General features: G+C 33.3%; 1 protein-coding gene across 2 annotated transcripts in view; it reads left to right on the plus strand.

Moving 5' to 3' along the window:
* ZFPM2 (zinc finger protein, FOG family member 2) overlaps window positions 1-20,413 on the plus strand; it is a 417,497-nt gene that overhangs the window by 7,258 nt on the left and 389,826 nt on the right. The window lies entirely within an intron of this gene.

Raw genomic sequence — 20,413 nt, forward strand, 5'->3', positions numbered from 1 at the left:
TGTTTAGGGATCTAGTTTGAACTCTAAGAACATTGATTTAGTTTTTGTTTGCGAATAGAGGCTGAATTCCAATCACAAGGGATAGGTAAGATTTAAATATTAATGCCGAGAGGCTTGCCTGAGAGGGTGTCATACCATTACTGTCAGGCTGTCTTTTTGAGATGACAAAAAGGTAGAGAAGAATTGTCTAGTCAGGATTATTTAAAGCTTTAGTAATTTGTGCCTTTGACAAATGCTTCTGAAAATGAATATATGATAATTACTAGATAGAACTGGTTTTGGTCAAGATTTCACATGTTAAAATAAAAGGCTTGTTTTTTTTCTTTCATCTTTTCTGGTATTTTATTATAATACCCGTTACATAACAAAAGTACCTTTGAGGACCAGTTTTGCCTAAGGATGGGTGTGAGATAACTTGTCCTATGTCTAAGGCAAGAGAGTTTTGTTATGGATTTTCAAGTCCACGGATGGAATTTATGTGAGATATATTAATATTAACAAATATTCTTCTTAATAAGTGAAATCCTAAACAGTGAGCTGAAGGGATAAATGTCTTTGAATAAGGTTTGTCAAGATAGTAAATGATCGTAAGTTTCTAAATCCAGAAAATAAAATTCACACTATTGTGCTGATATTTCTAAGATATACTGATCACTTAAATAAGCATTTTTAAAAATTTGATCATTGAAAATTCATCATTTTCTTTAAAAAAAAGTTATGATAGAGAGGAGCAAATGCCAGATTTAGAAATGGTACCTGCAATACTCCCCTCTTGAAAATGCAGGCTTTAAATAAATTTAAATGTTTATGCATTAAGAAAACTGTATATACACCTTATGATTATAGAGACTTTAAAATGAAGGTCTAGTGCCTGGTAGCTATAAGCAATATCACATAGTTGCTCATTCCAGGCATTGTCCACATAAAGCTTAAAGTCAACTCTTCTTGTAGCCTTACAAGGTGATGCTATTTATACTCCATGTATATAACGCAAGGAATATACCTTTAAGAGACATTAATATGATGTTTAATATTAAACACACCTTTATTTCATCTGAGAATTTACCACTGACTGCTTTATTTATTTGTGAAAGTGTTCCCTTTTGAAGTGATGGAAGATGTTGAGTGGTATTAGTCTGATGTTTTCATGTACATAATTTCACTTTTGGTAATGTGAGATTTATAATAGACAACTTGCATATAGTTATAATAGTGTGTAGATAGGATATCACAAAATATATAATTTTAATAGTTTGCACAAAATCTTTAACATATAGCTTTTGTGTAGGCTATTAAAAACTATATTTTAATTTTTGTTTAAAATTTAAAATGCATCTGAAAATTTTCTTTAAATGGGCATCTTTTGGAATTTAGTTTTCATTGAGTTTCTTCTTAGAAAGAAATTCTTCTGAAGATATGAATTACTCTAATCTACATTTGGAAAACTTGTGGGCATCTTTTATTGAGAGAATAAAAATAGTATTCAGCTATTCAACATTTATTATACTGTATGCTATTTCATATGGAAGACTTCTTATAAATGTAAACTGACAGATTTTTCAGGCATAATCTCCAAAGTTATTTTATTTTTCACAAAATTTACAGACATCTTTAAAGTTAACTAGGGTGAAGAACTAACGACAAAATTTGGAGTTAGAGACAAATATTTGCTCTTAATTTCCTATTAAGCTGGAACTTTTAACATGTAATTTTCTTATTATATGTTCCTTAGGATTATTGAACAATAGTATACTCTTGAATAAAGACTTGCAGTCTCTTCACAGTGGTATATGATGAAATTAATGGAATCTTCAATGAACTGGGGATTAGAAGATTAAAAATAAGGAATTTACAAGTCTTCAAGTACAATTGAGAGCGCCAATCCTCTAAATTTATGCACAAAAATAGCAAAAAATTATATACTTAAAAAACAATAATCAAATAATAATTCTATTTTATAATTAAATGCACTCAATTTTGTCAGTTTGTCCCTTGTTTACTACACTTTGATTACCTAAGTTTGAAGAGATTAAAAGATCTGATTATATGTAATTAACTGATTCTATGTAATAAAATGTGTTGTCATAGCTTTATTTAAATTCCTTATTTTTGATAGGTGTTAGGAATCAAACCCAGGACCTTGCACATAGCAGGCAAATGCTTTTCCATTGAACTCCACCCCTGGCAACATGTCACAGAATAATTTTGTCATATATGGCATTCAAGAAAAATTTTAAATTTTGTTTCTTTTGATAGTGTGGAACATTTTTTTTTTCATATTACCAGTGGAAGCTTGTTTAGTTTTCCCTATGATGATTCCAAAATGTAAAATGCTATGTATTGATAAGTTTTCTTGCTTATTGTGTATGCTAAGAAGTTCAGAGGCATTTGTTTTTAATTATAACCCTGTTTTTTAACTAAGGGGAAAACAAACAAACAAACAAAAAACCCTGTGAATTCAGTGGGAATCTTTTGGAATGACATATTTCTTACTGTATACAAATTATTTTCATGGTGTGCATTTTCATCTATGTCAAACTATATCATTGTCTTACTTTGTGGTGCTGAATAGCCCATACTGACATGATTTGATTAGAGTGTGTGTTTATGTGTCCAGATTCTGTGGATAAATTTTATGCTAATTTAAAAATCTTCTCAAAGTAGATTATACTTCAGTGAATATATAATCGAATGATGGATGGTATATTGACAACATTGCCTGCCAATGGAAATCTTATATTTATCATGAAGGTTCTTATTTTTATTTTAAGAAAAATCAAAACGTTTAAGTGATTGCTTTTTAGAAAAGAAGACAAAGTTAAGAAAGAAGTTACATATGCTAATGTAGAACTTTATCTCTGTGAAGTAGATGTATATTTTTCTCTTCTCACTTCTGTGTAGGAACTATGGAACAAATGTGTATTTTGAATTAAACTTTCAAATTTGTAATTTGTCATATTTGCTTCCTTACCTATTTCATATATAGGAGTATATTCTGTGGTATGCCAGGAAGCAGTGGCTCAGCTAACATAGATTTGGCAGCAGAATTGAAGGTTTAAACATGTTTTCCAAAACCACAATCTATACAAGAGATAAAAAGGTTTTTAATTTTCTGAGTTATTTTTATTTATTTGGAATAATGCTTTCTCAATTTATATTGTACACATTTGTTAATCAGATCTTCTTTCTCTTCCTGGAATGATATTGCACAGTTTTCATTTTGAAAACCTTTCTGCCTGTTTGACATAAATAACCACATTTTCCTATGATGTTCCCCTTGCTTGCAAGTACTCTTGCATATTTTGGAAATATTGGACCTCCCACTGGCAAGTACAGACTCAGAGCACAGAGGGGAATGACCAACACAGGACTTGTATAAATCTGAAATATTCAAGAGTTCATTTGCAAATATATTAGGTGGCGGCTAAAAATATCACCCACTTCTTAACAATGTGCATCTTGGACAAACAGGCGCATATTTTGTCATCAAGTTGCTTAAGCTTCTGAAGTCAGGGCTACAACTGGGTCAGATGATAAGATGAGCACAACAGAGAAACGAAGAGAGCGTCTGATAAAACCTGATTGATTGATGTCTGGCTTCCCCACCATCACAGGCAGTTGACAGTTAGTTTGGGATCAGATGATTTGGCTTTTGCGATAGAAGATGGGGCCTGGTAGGCAAGCCTGAAGGACAAAAAGGTCGGTTTCTGTGTAGTGTCAAGTAATGTGGAGCTCCCACAAGGTGGGACATTATTAATATTTCATTCTTTCTTTTTTAGGTCCAGGTCCTAACATTTGATAGTCATTTTAAAGGTATGAAGATTCAGTCTACAAGCAGAAATGTGTGACTGTCTCCCTGTTCTTTTAATTTTTTACATTTTTTATGTCATAAAGAGGAAGGGCATGTTTATTTGATAATTAAGTCATATTTTACCTACTTTACAGTATACAAAGATTTATTGTATATTGTTTTATTATAATTTTATAAGTTAAAGTATTACAAAGTATAGCATTTAAACTGGCCAAATTTGATATTTAAAAATTCTTTCTAAAGAAGTACAGGTGTCTTGGGAGGGAGGAATTACTATATAAATTAATGGAGTTGCCAGCAGTACATGTTTGGGTGTTTTAGAGTCTGAGAAGCTTGGGTGAAAAATATTCTGACAAAGAACACAGACATGTCAAAGTTTGGAGAAACCTTGGCACAGTGGGAGAACTTTATATATAGGTTCATGGTCAATGAATGATTCTGCTAAAATTTGCTGAACTTAAATCTTGCTGCTGATCAGATTATTAGAACTTGTATTTCAATCATAGAAATTCCTATATTTTTGATGTGTAAAAATCACCTTAAAATATATTAGCTACTTTATATGTTACTACAGAAAAACATGGTAGAGTGCTTCTGAGTTTGAATGAAATTAGTGGTTGGGATAAATATTTTGATATGAAGGAAGGGAGGGAGAAAAGGAAGGGAGGAAGAAAAGGAAGTAGATGCAAACCATAATAGTTTTAGGATAAAATCTTTTCCATTGTTTACCATGTATATTAGTACAACTGTTAGAGAATTGGAATTTTGACAACTTGTATTCATAGACTTAGGACTTAGGACAGTTGGATTTCTCTAGAAATCCTCTTTGATCTACACTTTTTCTCTGAGTTTTAAGGGCCAGATCTCCAAAAGACAGTTGAGTCTCAGTTAACACAGCAGGCTTAATATCAGTAAGATGGATTCTCTAAGGTGCTGTGTAGCTGATAGGATAAGTGGAATAGTATAGGGAACTGCCTGTGCAAAATCTGAGGTGGTCCTTAAAAATTAGTGATGGGGAAAGGTGGACTGATGGCCATTTGGCAGTGAGTAGGAATACTTTCAAGGAAGGTGCCCTGAGAAGATGACCTGGTTTCTTCTACATATATTTATAGGAAACAAAACTATCCATCTATCTACCTGTCTGTTTATCTAAATGTATCACATACATGTGTGATACATGCACACACATGTATCACAAATATGTATATATCCAGAAATGTGAGGAACCGTTCTAGGTATGATTTGAAAAAAAACATTTGTGGAAAAGTTGGTTCAGACAAAGAAGCTCACCTTTAGTGATCTTATTCTGCTGTTTGTATTACTGATGGGAGTCCTGTAGTACTAACTGCTGGTGGGAACTAAAGATGGTCAGTACTTTTGTTATATGAGGGAAAGGAGAATACAGTGAATTTTCCTTATATTATCTCCATGTAAGCCAGTGCTACTTTCTCAATTAGACAATTAAAATGATGTTTGATTTTAAGGTAGTGTGGCTGTTGTTAAAGGCAAATTGCTTTGATGGTGTTCTTTTCTTTTTAGTATCTATTAGCAACTCTCTAAAATTTATTGACCTACTTTTCTGTGTACACATGTATTCTTGATATCATGATTACCTAACACTTCCTTTTTGATCCTTTTCTTCCTTAATTATTTTTGTTTCTTTTTGTTATTCTGTCTAGTGTTGAAGTACATACTTTCTTATATATGTAGATTGACTGTATTTGAAAAATAACTAATTATACATTAAGTAAAATTAATGTTGGCAGATGAAATAAAACCACATCATAAAAATAATCATAGTCGGCCATCCTCATGGAAAGTAACAATGAGCTCATTGGTCAGGTAGACTGCAGTTTCAGGATTAGAAAACTCACTTAAGGAAAAACATTCATTTGAGATGCCGTGGCTGAACTAATGGTCTGACATTCTCTTTGATCTTTGACTCTTGATTTGAAAGTTTTCATTTTGAAGAAAGAACAGTGAGGTTTAGGTATGGGATGTTGCTAAGGCAGATAGATCTCAGGGGATCTATTTTCTGAACTCTGGTTAATATTGATGTTCTATATATTGAAAAATAATCTCTTAAAATTTGTAGGAGGTGAAGCAGATGTTGACTGAACATTGCTCTTATTAGCCTGGAATCCATAGACTTTGAAGAGTTTGTAAAGATCTACACACTTTATGCAGAATTTTGTGCATTCAAGAATTTTTCTAGGAAGTGGTTTTTACTTCAGTGTGACACTCAGTGCGCTTTACAGTCACATCAAAACCTTAAAATTACTCTAAAGAATTCCATGTAGGCATCAATATGATCACTTATTAAGTTTTTAAATTAATCATATAACCTAGTTGCAGTTTCACTTTTACTTGCCCAAATGATTTATTCCAGAAATATCAAATAGTATCACTTTGCTAATTTGAGTTCTCCAGTTTCAACGAATATCCAAACTTTTTATCATGGCCTACCATATTCTCCATGGTCTATTCCTTGTGTCCTACCTGAACACCAGGTATACTCTCTACAACTTCTCTTCCCAATCCCTACTCTGATCCTGATAAAACACCTACTTTACTATGTTTTATCCTATGGATCTTCTTTCTTCTTGAACATACCCAGCTGCTCCTCTTCCTAGAGTGTCCCCTCCCTAGATTTCTGTATGGCTGGCTTCTCATCATGCGCCTCTTACTTCACATGTCAATACCAGAAAGGACTCTCTGAGCCTCTTTTTAAAATTTTCTATTCCCCTACATGGTTCAATTTGCTATCTAACCTATTATCCTACCTCACTTGTCAGTTTATTTACATGTTTATTAGATGATTTTTAGTAGAATTCAGTGGATGTGGGAACTAGACTTGTTTACTTCAGTACTTCTAGTTACCAAAAGAGTACCTGGCACATAGCAAACAAATAATATTAGCTTAAGAAAAGAATGAATGAGCAATTGTTTTAAATCCACATCATTTCCTGAGATACATCACTTAACAGAAGTGATTTTTCAATTCTTCCCCCAAGAAAAATGTGTTACCTGTATGCTGTGACTTCAACTTAAATAAAAAAAACTTCCACTTGTTCATACATTGTTTATTAAACAGACAGATAATAAATACTAATATTGTGTATTGTGTTACTCTATGAGGAGGGGGGAATACAAATATTCACAAATTATGGTCTCTTGGCTCCAGTAGCATCTTAAGTAGTGAGGGAGATAGGCATTACACTATGATACATCCATGATAAATGGAGGTATAAAGTGATGTGGACATTGAAATACCCGGGTGAGTCAGGGTAAACCTCTACAGTGAGGTCATATTTCTGCTGGGTTTTGAAGGATGAATAGGAGATCTAGTCATAACTAGAGGGGATTGCCTCTCAGCAAAATCAATAATTTGGCCAAGAGCAGAAAAGCATTAAAGAGCATGACACTTTCAAGATATATTGAATAATGGTGGCAAGAGAAAAGTGTGATGAAGAATAGCTTCAGAGCAGATTTGGGTGACAGTTTTAAAGTGCATGGTAAAGAGGTTGGATTCATTTTAGTAACGGATGTTCATTGCAGATGTTGAAAGTGGAGCCGGAGTGAGTGTGTCTTAACTTTGTTTGATAATTTCTTGACCTTACCAAATTACATTTTGGAAATGGTTGAGGACAGGAAATTTGTGAACTGACAATGGACTTCAGTTGAATTTCATTTTTTTAAATTTAACAATTATTGTTAACTCTAATTCAACGTTAGACCTTCAGTGCTACCTTCTAACTTTTACATACAGATTTAATAACAGCATTGTAGCTTATGGCTAAAATAATCACTCAGTGCTTTCAATAGTTTATTATGAATATTTTATTGAGGCTAGACAAAACATGCAAAAATAAATGAACAGAGCAGTAGCTTTTTAATTCGATCTGTTTGTGCTTAACTCATGAGATTGTCTTTGGTAGTAGCTTTCCATTCATTCATATGCATTAGCCTAGTTTTGTAACTGAGTATCAAGAAGGATAAATATTCAATAGCAAATGGGCAGAGTAATTGTTGCTGGGATTGCCAATTGTTACAACGTTTTTGAAAGATAATTTGGCAGTTTTTAGCAATTAAAATTACACATATACTCTTTGACCCAGTAATTCCACATATCCCACAGAAACCCACATGTGTGCTCATTACAGCATGGTGTATAATAGCAAAAAATTAAAAATCACCTAAATGTCCATTAATAGGGGATGGGTTAAATAAAATTATAGTACAACTCTCTCATGTGTTATAAAGGATCAAATAGATGTGTCTATGTTGATGTGCAAGTCTCTTCAAAGACACATAAAATGAGGAGAAAAAATCAGCATGATATGCTCTGCTTGTATTAAAAAAAGTGAAGCATGGCTAGATAAGTAGATACATGTGTATTTTTTATGAGAAATTCCTGTAAAAATATGCAAGACCTTTTTAATGATTCTTTTCTCTGGGAATTATACCTGGGAATTTGAAGTAGCATATAGTTTTCCTTTCCACTGCATGCCTGTTCATATTATTTTCATTGTAAACTAGTTATAATTATCAGTTATAAATTGATATTAATTTATAAGAAAAATCAAAAGAAAACTAGAGGGCATATATTGGAAAATGTATGTGTTATTTTCATACCACTACCCAGTACTGCTACCAATAAATCCTGCAGTGGAGACAGAGGTTTGGGGCAAGAAAATAATCAGGTAAATATTGCCAACATACTGAAATTTTAAATTACTCATCTTCCACTTGGTGGTATAGTTGAGTGATAGAAATGCTGTTGGAGGTTAGGAAGAAAGAAGGAAAAAAAATTGATAAAAGTTTTCAATATCTAATTCAGACACTAATATGGGGAAGAATAGCTACAATAATAAATTTTGCTATAGTCCTTATTAAGCTTATATAAGAATATGCCAAAAGTGGGCACTCCAGTGGAGATTAAGCTCTGTTTTACTTTGGAAAAGGAAACAGCACAGGGAAAAAGATTTTAAATACATTGCCTTTAAAGTATAGTATTTCTCTATTCTCAGCATAGGTCAAGTCTATGTTATTAACCTCAGATTAATAGTGTATGATAATTGGGTTTTAGATAAAAGATCTATTCTTTAAAATTCGATGTACAATTCTAGGTCCTGTTATACAAAAAGAAGTTCATCTCTATGACCTCCCCTTCCTGAGTTCAGAAATTTTGCTCTGCTTTACCCCAAACAGTTCCTCTTTCAACCGTATCAAATGTTTTACCTTTCAAATGATTTTTAAAAAATATTTTTACTAGTTGATGGATCTTTATTTTATTTACTTATTTATATGCACTGCTGAGAATGGAACCCAGTGCCTCACACATGCTAGGCAATCGTTCTACCACTAAGCCACAACCCCAGCCCTCAAGTGATTTAAGATGTCTTTCATTTTTATTCACATGATTATATGTAGGCATATTTTACAGTTGGTTTAAGGTGAAATTTGTTTGTTTGTGCACCTTCTTAAGGATTTTGTATCCTTGAAAATCTTCCACGCTATCTCATGAGTTCTTTTGGGAAGTAGTCACAGCAGCAGCAGCAGCAGAAGCAGGAAATGAACTAGTGCATGGCCTTGTGTAAAGCCTGGAGTGTCATGGGGACTTCAGAAGGATGACCCTGCAGAAAACAGGAAGGTCTTAATTTATAATGCCACCATATGCATCCTCTAATAATTAGGACAGAGGGCAAAGAAAATAAAATATGTTGACTTTTTGTCAAATGATTTTGAAGACATGACACAAGGCTAAGATAGAAGTAACATAAGGAATTGAGGGAAATTATAACCTAAAAACAAATGCAGTATTTGTTTCTATCATTTGAAAGAATCTAACCCTAGAAAAGTTAATGCATCTTGCTCAGTTAGTTGTTACCTGTTAGATTCTTCTAGCATTTTGAATCCTTTCTTTCTTTCTTTCTTTTTTTAAAATCACATATAACCAAAAGGTCTGTTTTTTTATTCTTGTAACTTCCAAACAACCCAGATAGTTTTAGGATTTTATTGCAGTTGTAAATTTTACATTTGGAGTTTAGATTGACAAGTTACCAAGACACATGGTCTAATTCATCTAACTAGTGGCATTCGATGATGACTTTATGTTAATAGGGAACTAATTGCTTGGAAAAAATAATCACGTTGATCTCTTAAGGTATGTCTTGCCATCAAGAATTTTGGCTTCTGTGTAGTCTGTTGATGTACCAGCCATCAACTGTTGAAAAGTTACAAGTGGTTTTCTTGATGATAAAGTTAGTGGTTGGTACTAAAAATAGGCTCACAGAAAGACCTAGTAGAATAAGTTATTGAAGATGATCCAGTCAGAACTACAAAGCCTAGAAGACTAAGCAAAATGTCTGGAGTTAAGAGAGCCCTTGATTACTGATGTTACTAGAATTTGTTTTCAGAGTTGGATGACCTGCTATGCTACATGTAGTGTATTCTGAGTAAATGGCATGCTGTTTCTCCTTAGTCACCCTGAGGAAATGTGTTACCCCAGTGGTCTAAATATTGTAAGGAAGTAACTTTGCAAGGTACTTAATTGAAAATGAGGATGCAGGTGAACTTACATGTTAGCTTTAATGGCTGCCTATAAGATGGTACTTGAATGGATGTGCTGGACCAAGTTAGGTGTTTATGTTTTTATTTAGAAAGGGATTGAATTATGTAATCATTCTTTAAAGAGAAGTTATGTTATAATGTTCTAGAACTCGGGAACCTTGCATCAGATTTCACATTACAGCTACTTCCTTGCGTGTTCTCCAGCAGTTTACTTAATCCTTAATGCAGTTTCCTCCATGTGTAAAGAAGAGCTTATTAAATAAACTATCTAAGGGCTGTTGAGAGTATTAAATGGATTCATATATGCCAAGAGTTAAGAGCAGGACCAGGAATACACTAATAAAACTTTATTTTTGAGATCAAATACATGAAATTGATCTCTTGTAGTGGTAAATATCCTTAGGTATCTAAAATATAATGTTAAAGAACTTTGATTTGTATACTTTAATAGACAAATATTTAAATGAAACATTTCATTTTTGTAAATGCTTTTGTAGTTGGAGTTTTATAAAAAGGTAGATCTTCAGATCGATTAAATAATTTTTCTCAGACAATCCAAAAATTTTTTTTTTAAATATTAAGTATTCTATTGTGAAGAAGAATGTATTTTGAGCCTCACTGGAAAATGGTTTATAAAGTAGATTGATAGTAAATTGTATATATACATGACATACAAAGTGATATAAACAAGTAGGAGCTTGTAAAATCTATAAAATGTTACAGATCACTTTGTCTAGTTTTTATATTAAATAATACATTTTAGTATTAACACCAATAGTACAGAGGTATTTTTGGTATAATAATCATTACCAGAAAAAGTAAGTAATGAAAAAACTTCTTTGTTTTATTTTGTTTTTCTAGACCATTCTGGGGTTAATATACAAAATTTATTTAGAAAGATCCTGAGTGGTATCTGAAAAGGTCATCAAAGGAACCAGTTAGTTAAAATGCATTTGGATGACCTGAACACATAGTTGTTGTGTCTCTAAATCCCAGACATACTTTATTAGGACAATCCAGCTGGTTTGCTATTTCTATCTCCTCATTATCAACACGTTATGGTATGGCCTCTTCCCCCTCACTACCAATGCCAGGAATTTGGCAGGGACACCATGTTAGCAAGTCAGAGACTGGGGGTGGGACCAGACAGCAAGTTTCACCCGGCCTCAGGATGAGGAAGAAGTGCTTTCTAAACATTTGCCACTGTGTTGAGATAATGGACATTTTTAGTTTCATAAAGAATTTGAAGAAATAGTAAAATTTATCAGGTTTCTAGAAACAATCTAAAGGAAAATTTTATTTATACTAGTCCACACTTTCATATATATGAAGCTTGTTTGTAGATCTCAAAACCCCAAAATTCTTCCCATTTCACCATCTCAATATTACAGAAACTTATGATCAAAAACAAGTCATTAAATGAATATCAGGGGACATTTTATGGTTGTGTGACTGATCTTATTCAGTGGAGTAAGAAAATCCTCATATCAGAGCATAAAGACAACAGATGTGAAAATCTGTATTTGGTCACTGTTCACACTTTTTTAAAAAGTGGCGAATAAAAAGCAAACAGATTGAGGACTCATCTGACAGTTTCATAGAATTTCAAATTTTGTGAGTTAGTAAGTTAAGCTCTTTGAAAGATGCTGCTTTCAAAGAAATAAAGATTCTTGAAATGATATGGTTGTATAAATGATTTTTTGTATAGATATAATTGTGTGTATTGTAAATTCATGTATCTTGGGTCTTCTTTTTCATGAAGAATTTTCTTTAAATTGTCTGAGATCCATGAAAGAATATTTCTGTTCCTTAAAAAGTTTGAAAATCATCTCAAATTGAATTTATTTATAGTATGTGCTTTTCAAAAACCATGAATTGTGCTTTTAGAGCATCCCAGAGATAGTTCACATTATCATTAAACATTAGGTTTAAAAAAATAAAGCCTTACCTTTATTTTTCACTGTACATAGTGATAGCTAGAACACAAGTTCATTATGAGTCCTTTCTTTCATATAGGGAGAAACCACATGAAGATGTATCTTATTCCCATATATAATTGTGTACACTAAAATCCCTTTATTCTATTTGACTGTTAGAAATATCTCACACATAATTCAGACATCTGAAAGATGAATTCATCAATATCAGTAGAAACTCAGTAATTTAGAAATTTCTACCTAGAGATCATATTTATAATGTTCTTTACCTGTCAGAAAAACATGTCTATGTATTTATTGGATTATTTAAAATACATTAATAGATTTTTCATTTTACAGATTTAAGGTAAATAATAAGGTGAAATTTTAGTAGGATCAAGCTGTGAATGGAAGAGTATCTGTCTCTAGCTTTTGTTAAAGAGAAAAACATGCTACCTTTTATGCTATTCACTGTCCAGATTTGTGCCATCAGTGTCAGCATCAGAAGCAGGTAGAAAACTCAACTTTTTCTCAAAACCTTGGTTTCTCAAAGTTTTCATTACCCCAAGAGAAATGGAAGCATCATCTCTGAATTTACATGCATCCTCTTTTAAGGTTGTAGTAATACATACTGAATATATGGGTAGGACATTGAGATTTTACTGTGGGTGGAAAAGGAAGAATGCAAATTAAAAGAGAAATGGTTTATTCACAAATTAAAGAAACAAATTGTTCCCTTGGGTGCCTCCTTAATTGATGAGGAGCAAATAAGTAGGATGCAGTTAACTAGACCCACAGAGAGGGGCAGGCACATCTCTAGGGGCTGAGGTTACAACCTCAGGCTTTCCAAGTGTGAGGGATTTGTAAATGAAGCTACTTTGTTACTGTCAGAATTATTATGTGGATAAAAATCTATGTTTTCAAAGCTCTTACAGCATTTTTGTTGTATCCTTTCTTTATTTTTAAAAGTAGTTTTATGTTATTTTTGTACTATTAACATTCTACACTTATGACATTTCTGCCCCTCACTACCGACACCGAACAATAGAACTGCTTCAATTAAGAAACAGAACATCAGCCCCTGGCATCTTACTCTGTTGTTCCATCTTTTTTGCTAGGGAGAATTCATTTGTTTCTTAATTAAGAAAAACACCAATAGCATGAAAAATCTGCTTATGGTACCTGAATGGTAATTAGGCTAAAGGTAGAAAAGAAACATGCACATACATTCCAGTAGCAGCCAGAATGAACTTGAGCTGATAAAAATGAACTACACTACCCTTGCATAAATGGAGCCGAGAGAAGTGTACAGTCATTATGGCTAAGACAATATGCAAACTATCTTCAAAGAAATCAAATTGCTAGAGTGTTTTCATTTGCATGTATTAACTATTAACATAATGAGGAGAAGTGACATTGGACCCGGATTGTGTGTCTGTTCGGATTGATAATTCTACTGCATCTGCAAACAGACGCCCAAAAATCATGCTAGTAGTTAGATCAGAGTTGAACTCTGCAGTGTGGACTCAAACAAAATCCAGAGCTTTTGGAACCCGCTGGACTGCCCAGTGTTGACATCTCTCTCATTCTCATGTGTCTCATTCTCACTCCCCCCCACCCTTCATCTCCCCACTCTGTCACATCTTTTATGTTTTTAAAAACAATGATCTTTCAGTGCAAAAACTTAGTTTGGGCTTTAGAGGAGCAAAATCGTCATGTGAAACTTCTTGATTTTCCTCTGTGTAACTTTCCCTGGCATGAGACTAGCCCACAAAGGAGATCTTAAAGAACCATAGGGCTAACTTGAGGTCTGTTATAGAATTCGAAGATTTAATTTTTGTTTATTTATTCCCAGAAACTATAAATCTATGAATAAAGGAAAATGGCATCAACTGAGCTCCTATGATGTGCCGTGCACTGTATACAATGTTTTTCCTTGGGAAAATGGAATTGTGTTTATCATACAGTTAGAAGATATTTACTTTTCTATGCTGATGAGAAATTCTGGAAACTACTTGAATCTTTGATTAAGTAGAAGATAAAATCCAAATATATTTCTTGATTTTAGAATTCCTATATTAATGGTTCCTAAAAATCAGAATATAACTTACCTCAAAATCAATAACTCAATTTAATTTTGTCATAATTTTTTGAAACTTACTGATGTATCTTACTAATAATGGATACATAATTATACCTTTGTTTTCTATAATTTTATTCATCCTTTTAACAAATTCGAATCTGCTTGGTGCTGTTCTGTGTCTGGAGGTGAGTGAATGCTTAGGAAGGCAAGGACTCTGCTCTTACAGAACTTAACATTCAAGAAGTGGGCAATAGACAATAGAAAAAGTAACTCAGTGTAATTCTATACTGGGGTGAGTGCTGTGAAGAAAATCAAACAGGGTAGATCATCTAGCACTCTCTGCATAAAATTACAAGAAAGTCTGTGTAGAATTACACAAAAGTTTCCTAAACCTGTTGTGGTTGCTGAGGAATACTAAAATGAATATCTTTCCTTGAATCTTGTTGGAAACCACTGTCAAGGGTGAAAGCACCCATGTCTCCCAGAGGTGCTGATACAAACTGTCCTCCAACTTCCAGTGGAAGGATGTTAGCTTTTGGTTGGGTGGAGGCTAGGAAAGAATGTGGAGGACCATTAGACTCTATTGAGCAAAGTATTTGAGCATGTGTCAGAAATGGAGTTAGATTCTTGGGACAACGTGGTTACTAAGGTGGACATAAAGCACATCCTAGAGTGGAACTTCTGTTCTGGAAGAGATACATGATTCTTTTTGAAACAATGATAGTGGCTCTCTGGAAATTCAGCCCAGTGATCTTTAAATTTTTAGGCCTGGTATTTATTTTCATAATGTTTATATGAATATATATTTATATGGTATTTATATGTACATAAATATATATTTATATGATATTTACATGACCATTTTCAACAAATGGAGAATCATGCAGTCAGACTGATAATTGCATTATTTTGTTCATATTATGGGGGAAAGCTTCTAAGACAAAGTATGGTATTCTTGTATTACATATATAACGTTATAAGCATTGCTAAAACTAATAATAAAATACATATTATTGTTATGGAACAAATCAATATGTATTCTGAGCGTGTGGTAATATAATATGTATTTTATTGTAATGTGAACATATAACAATTTTATTGATAGTATAATAATGTTACATATATAACTAACACAGTTGATATGTCCTCATTTATATACTTCTTTTCTTTGGATAATTTGTAATTCAATAGATTAAGTGGTAGCTTTGGGAAATTTTTGTTATTGACCATTATCACCAGTGTTGGAGCAGCAGTTGTGGAATTTTAGGATTAAGCCACATTGAAAGAATTATGCAAATTTAAAAAATGTGCATAACTGTTTTATGTTGTAGAAATTTTTATTTGGGTGCTGGGGGTCAAATCCAGGGCTACAAGCACCCTCTGGAAGTGTTTTACCACTGAGTTGTACCCCCAGTTCCAGTGGATCTTTGTGGCCTCAGAACCCTATGGAGCTTCTTGAGAGTACTGAAACATTGACTAAGAGATTCTGAAACATTCTGAAATATTACAATTTTGTATTCTAGGCAAAAGATTGACTGGGCTTCACCGACTGTATTCTGGAGGTGACTTTAAATGATATGGGTATTTGACAGTGTTAGTAAATGCAAGCCTCTCCTCAGGGGGAACATGGGGCAGGTATTGCAAAATCCAAACTACAGATGCATAAAGGATTGTGTACTTCTGAAGATTGTTATAATAAGTGTTTTTTCAAATAGGAAGAGACGAGTTGTCAGTACTCTTTGACGATATCTTCACACTTAATGATGCCTTATTGCTCCGCTTTTATGAATATGGAGGTTATAAAAAAATAGTTTTATATTTAAGTGATAAGTTAACCTTTGGACACGTGTTGACTGTAATGTCACAATTTCCTTTGAAAAAGTCAGGTTGATGGTCTATGTTGCATCACTCATTTAGGTTCAGTCCACAGGAGCTAAGAGGTAAGAGCAGATGTTGTCTTATTCTCTTAGTACTCACCTAAGAATTAGGAAGCACAGTTGCCCCAGAAATCTGGAAATGTTTTTTTCTCCAGAAGGAAGGACACAACTAAGCCCAAACCAAGCCCAAACCAAAACTCTTATAGTAGGAGTAGATGTTGTCATATTCTCTTAATACTCACCTAAGAATTTGGAAGCACAGTTGCCCCAGAAATCTGGAAGTTTTTTTTTTTTTTTCTCCCGAAGGAAGGACACAACCAAGCCCAAACCAAGTAATCTAACAAAAGAAAATGACTCAGAGTAAAAAGACTCAGAAGTCTTGAGTCATTTGGATTCTGCTAATATTGGGGCATTAATATTTTCTTTTGCATTTGGTTGTCTACTTTAAGAATGCAAGATGAACAAGAAAATCACTGGGAAAAGACTGCAAGCCCCATAGAGAGAAGTGGAAGTTTATAACTTTCATTTATGTGATATGTCAAATGAACAAATAAAACCAAAATTTTCTTTCTCTTTCAACTGCTATTATGTTGATTCCATTTGAAAGAAAAACATCCAATTTCATAGTCATCTTTCTAATTTATTATTTATTTTTCTGGACATGAAAGCAGCAACAGGTGCAGGAACAGTTCTCTTGGTAAACTCTGCCCCAATGCCTGTTGTGCTTAAGCTTCTGGGTTTGGTACCAGTAAAAAGGTTTTGCCTGTCTTCTGGAGATTTCCCAAGTGCTGAAGCCTGAGAGTGGTCATACTTAATACATACCTGAAAATCTTCAATTGTTTTGTTTAAATGTGTTTAAACACACTAGCAGTGTGCTTAGCTGGTCTTTATTTTATAAAATGTGCAAAATTAAGATATTTCTACCACAGCTTCAGATCCACAATACCTGTGATCTCTTTATGTGTGTCTGCTTTATATGTTACATGTACATATAGTATGATTCCAAGTGTCACAAATAGAGAGATGTACAGTCATTGTTTTTTATATTAAGTTTTGTGCTACGTAGTGGGAGAATCTGAGAAGTTCTTTTATGGGTTCGACTCTACTTGAACACTGATAGAGAACTATATGTTTACAACTTAACATGCATGGATGTTTTAATTATTGAATGCAAAATGATTAATCTGAGCAACAATAAGCAAGACCACAGTAATCCCTCAAATCTAAGAAGAACATATTACTGTATTGTAATCTAATAGATGCGTACATTATTCCCATGCTAACGGTAAAAGGGTTATATTGTATGCATCTTATTTATTAGGAAATGAATGCATATGTATGTTAATATACTTTGACATCACAAATTTAACTTCAACATCAAATATACTTCAATTGACGAATTTTGAGAACCTCTAAAAATAATTATCCATCTTTTATTAATTAATAATAATAGCTTGCCAAACATTATATTTTCATACAATCTGGAACTTTTTCGGTATCTTTACAAATGTCTTGGTCCTCTACATACTTTTTGGTTAAAGTTTGAATTTTATTTTTGTTTCTATCTGCTGGAAAGCAGTCATTTGGAGCATCATACTGTGCCAGTATCTCTAATGTATGGGGATGTTCTTTTCAAAAAAGTTCTGTTTCTCATGTAACAGAGTCTAGAGATGTGCCATGACTAGGGGTTCCCTGTGTGATAGCACTATGTCTTCTGTCATGGGGAGTTAATGCTTCCCAAAGGGCAAGGAAACACCTTCACTTGCTCAGCCAGCTAGTTGGTGAACTTTTCTTGTGTCTTACCGGGCAGAATAGTGCAAGGGAAAAAGATGTGTCCAGCTTGCTGAAGCACAACTGAGGATAACAGACCAAATCTAGTTTCCTTCATGTATCTTTGAGATTGGTGCAACAGAGGAAATGGAAAGGCAAATGTTTTGCAATAACTTTGTTATAATCCCAGAATGAATTGTTTCTAACTCTCAAGTGGGATTTAATGATTCCACCATTTTATGGAATATAGAATTTACCATTATCTTTTTTTGACATATATTTAAAATTCAATTTTATTATTATGCTTACTCATGATGTTACCAAATATTCTTCTTCCTCTCATTTTAATGTTTGATTCTTTCAAAAACATATGCTGTTCCATTACAGTATACCTGAAATTGACAAGTACTTGAATGATTTCTTTTTAACTTAAAAAGAAAAACAAATAGTAAGTATTGTTATGGCATAGATATTTGAGTAGGTAAGTGGGTAGATTTATCCACTTGACATACGTACTTTAAGTATTACATATAGAATTAATAGGAGAATATAGTAAATATTTGTTTGCTTCATTCAACAGATCCCCTGGGAATCTATGATAAGCAGTTAGGAAAAATGTATATGTATATTACGTATTCTGGATAATGTTAAGAAAACTTCTATTGCAAGCATCTCTTGTGTTAGAGACTCTCTTAGCCACTTTATGTGCATTTAATTTGTTTACATTAAGTATCTGCATAATCTTGTTTTATAGGATAGGTATGATTAACCCCATTTTAAGAGACATTATTTTGGGTCCCACTGCCATTGACAGACCTAATATTTGGACTAGACTTGGGAGATCCTTATAATACTATTTTGTCAGTGGTTCTCATGCAAAATGGAACAATTCAACACTGAATAACTGGATGACGCAGATGGAAACGCCTGCTTTGGGGTCTGGTACACACACATTCCGTAAGCGCTAGTCAGGTTTGAACCACTGTCCCTGTCCTCCCAAGACTTACAGTCTAAGGAAACCAGGAGCACCTAAGTATACTATAGAATGAAATGTCAGGAGAGAAGCATCATTTGGTTTCAAATGTACAACCACAGGGATTATTTTGAGCTCTTTAGTTTACATACTTGAGGAAGCATGTTATTGTAAACTTTAGACATTTTTAGGTATTATTACCCTGAAAACTCTTAGGCATCAGATAGAAGAGCATATTGAAAACACTTCATATATACTTTATATAGAAAGAATCCAATCTAAGTGTCATTATTATTCTAACATTAATAATTCAATTCACTGATTATGAATTAAAACCTTATAATGAAACATAAAACTTCCAGTTATTGATGTCAATAAAAAGCCTGTTTTTTTCATAGCTTGTGGGATTCAGCTTAGAGCTGATGTCAACTCACAGACTTTCTTCAATTTTATTGTATGGAATTAATAAGATACACCCATAAACTTTAATGGGAAAAATAAATGCATATTCAGTATGAAACATGTGGAAACTCAGTCAAGGCCCCAGTTAAGGAGACTCTGTTTCTCTTTTCACCAATGGATTTTATTTTACATATGATGACTCAAGTTGTAACATGTAGGATGAAGCTGGTATGGGAGAGAGGGGAGAGCATGCTCAACTGCACTGACACATGCAGCCCCCAAGGGGGTCTGAGACACACCTCTACTTCATTCAGAGACAAGGCACGTGTCAGAATGCTTTGTCCTGTCGCAGTTATTTTGAGCAATTTCCATTCCATTATATTTTCTTACAGCTTCACTTTTATCCCCCCTCCAGCTTATTCACGTGTTTAAATTTCAAATTAGTAGCTGGTCTTTATCACTCATTTTTTGGATTGAGGAAAAGCACATTACAGCCGTTGGACATATTTACCATATTAAAAATAATAACAAAGAAAACAAAAGTGATAAAAAAGAGCAATATTCTAAGGATCGTGTGTAAGTCACAGGTTATTCCAATCAGTTGCCTTAAATGCAACATTACTGAACAACAACTTTTCCAAAACACCCATATCCAATTTTGAGGGCCTTGGGAAGAAGTGTGCATATGTGTTTGTTTACATGTGTTTGTATGTGTGATGTTTAAAATATAGGGATCGACTTATAGAATCAGGTTCCATCAGTTATTTCTTGTACATTTTTAGTACTCTGAGACTGTCACAGGTCACACTGTAATCTGTTGGACAGATAAATAATCATGTAGTAAGGACCAAATAAACAGTAATATATCAAAGGTAGTGTTATTTATATTTATATATTGCTGAATATTCCATACTTTGTATTTTCATATATTATTTTCTTTAATAAAGTTACTTGCATAAGAAGCCAAGATTTATGACCTACCACTTTAGGATGTGAATTGCTTTTCCA

Source organism: Sciurus vulgaris, assembly GCF_902686455.1.
Source record: "Sciurus vulgaris genome assembly, chromosome: 1".
Taxonomy (NCBI): domain Eukaryota; kingdom Metazoa; phylum Chordata; class Mammalia; order Rodentia; family Sciuridae; genus Sciurus; species Sciurus vulgaris.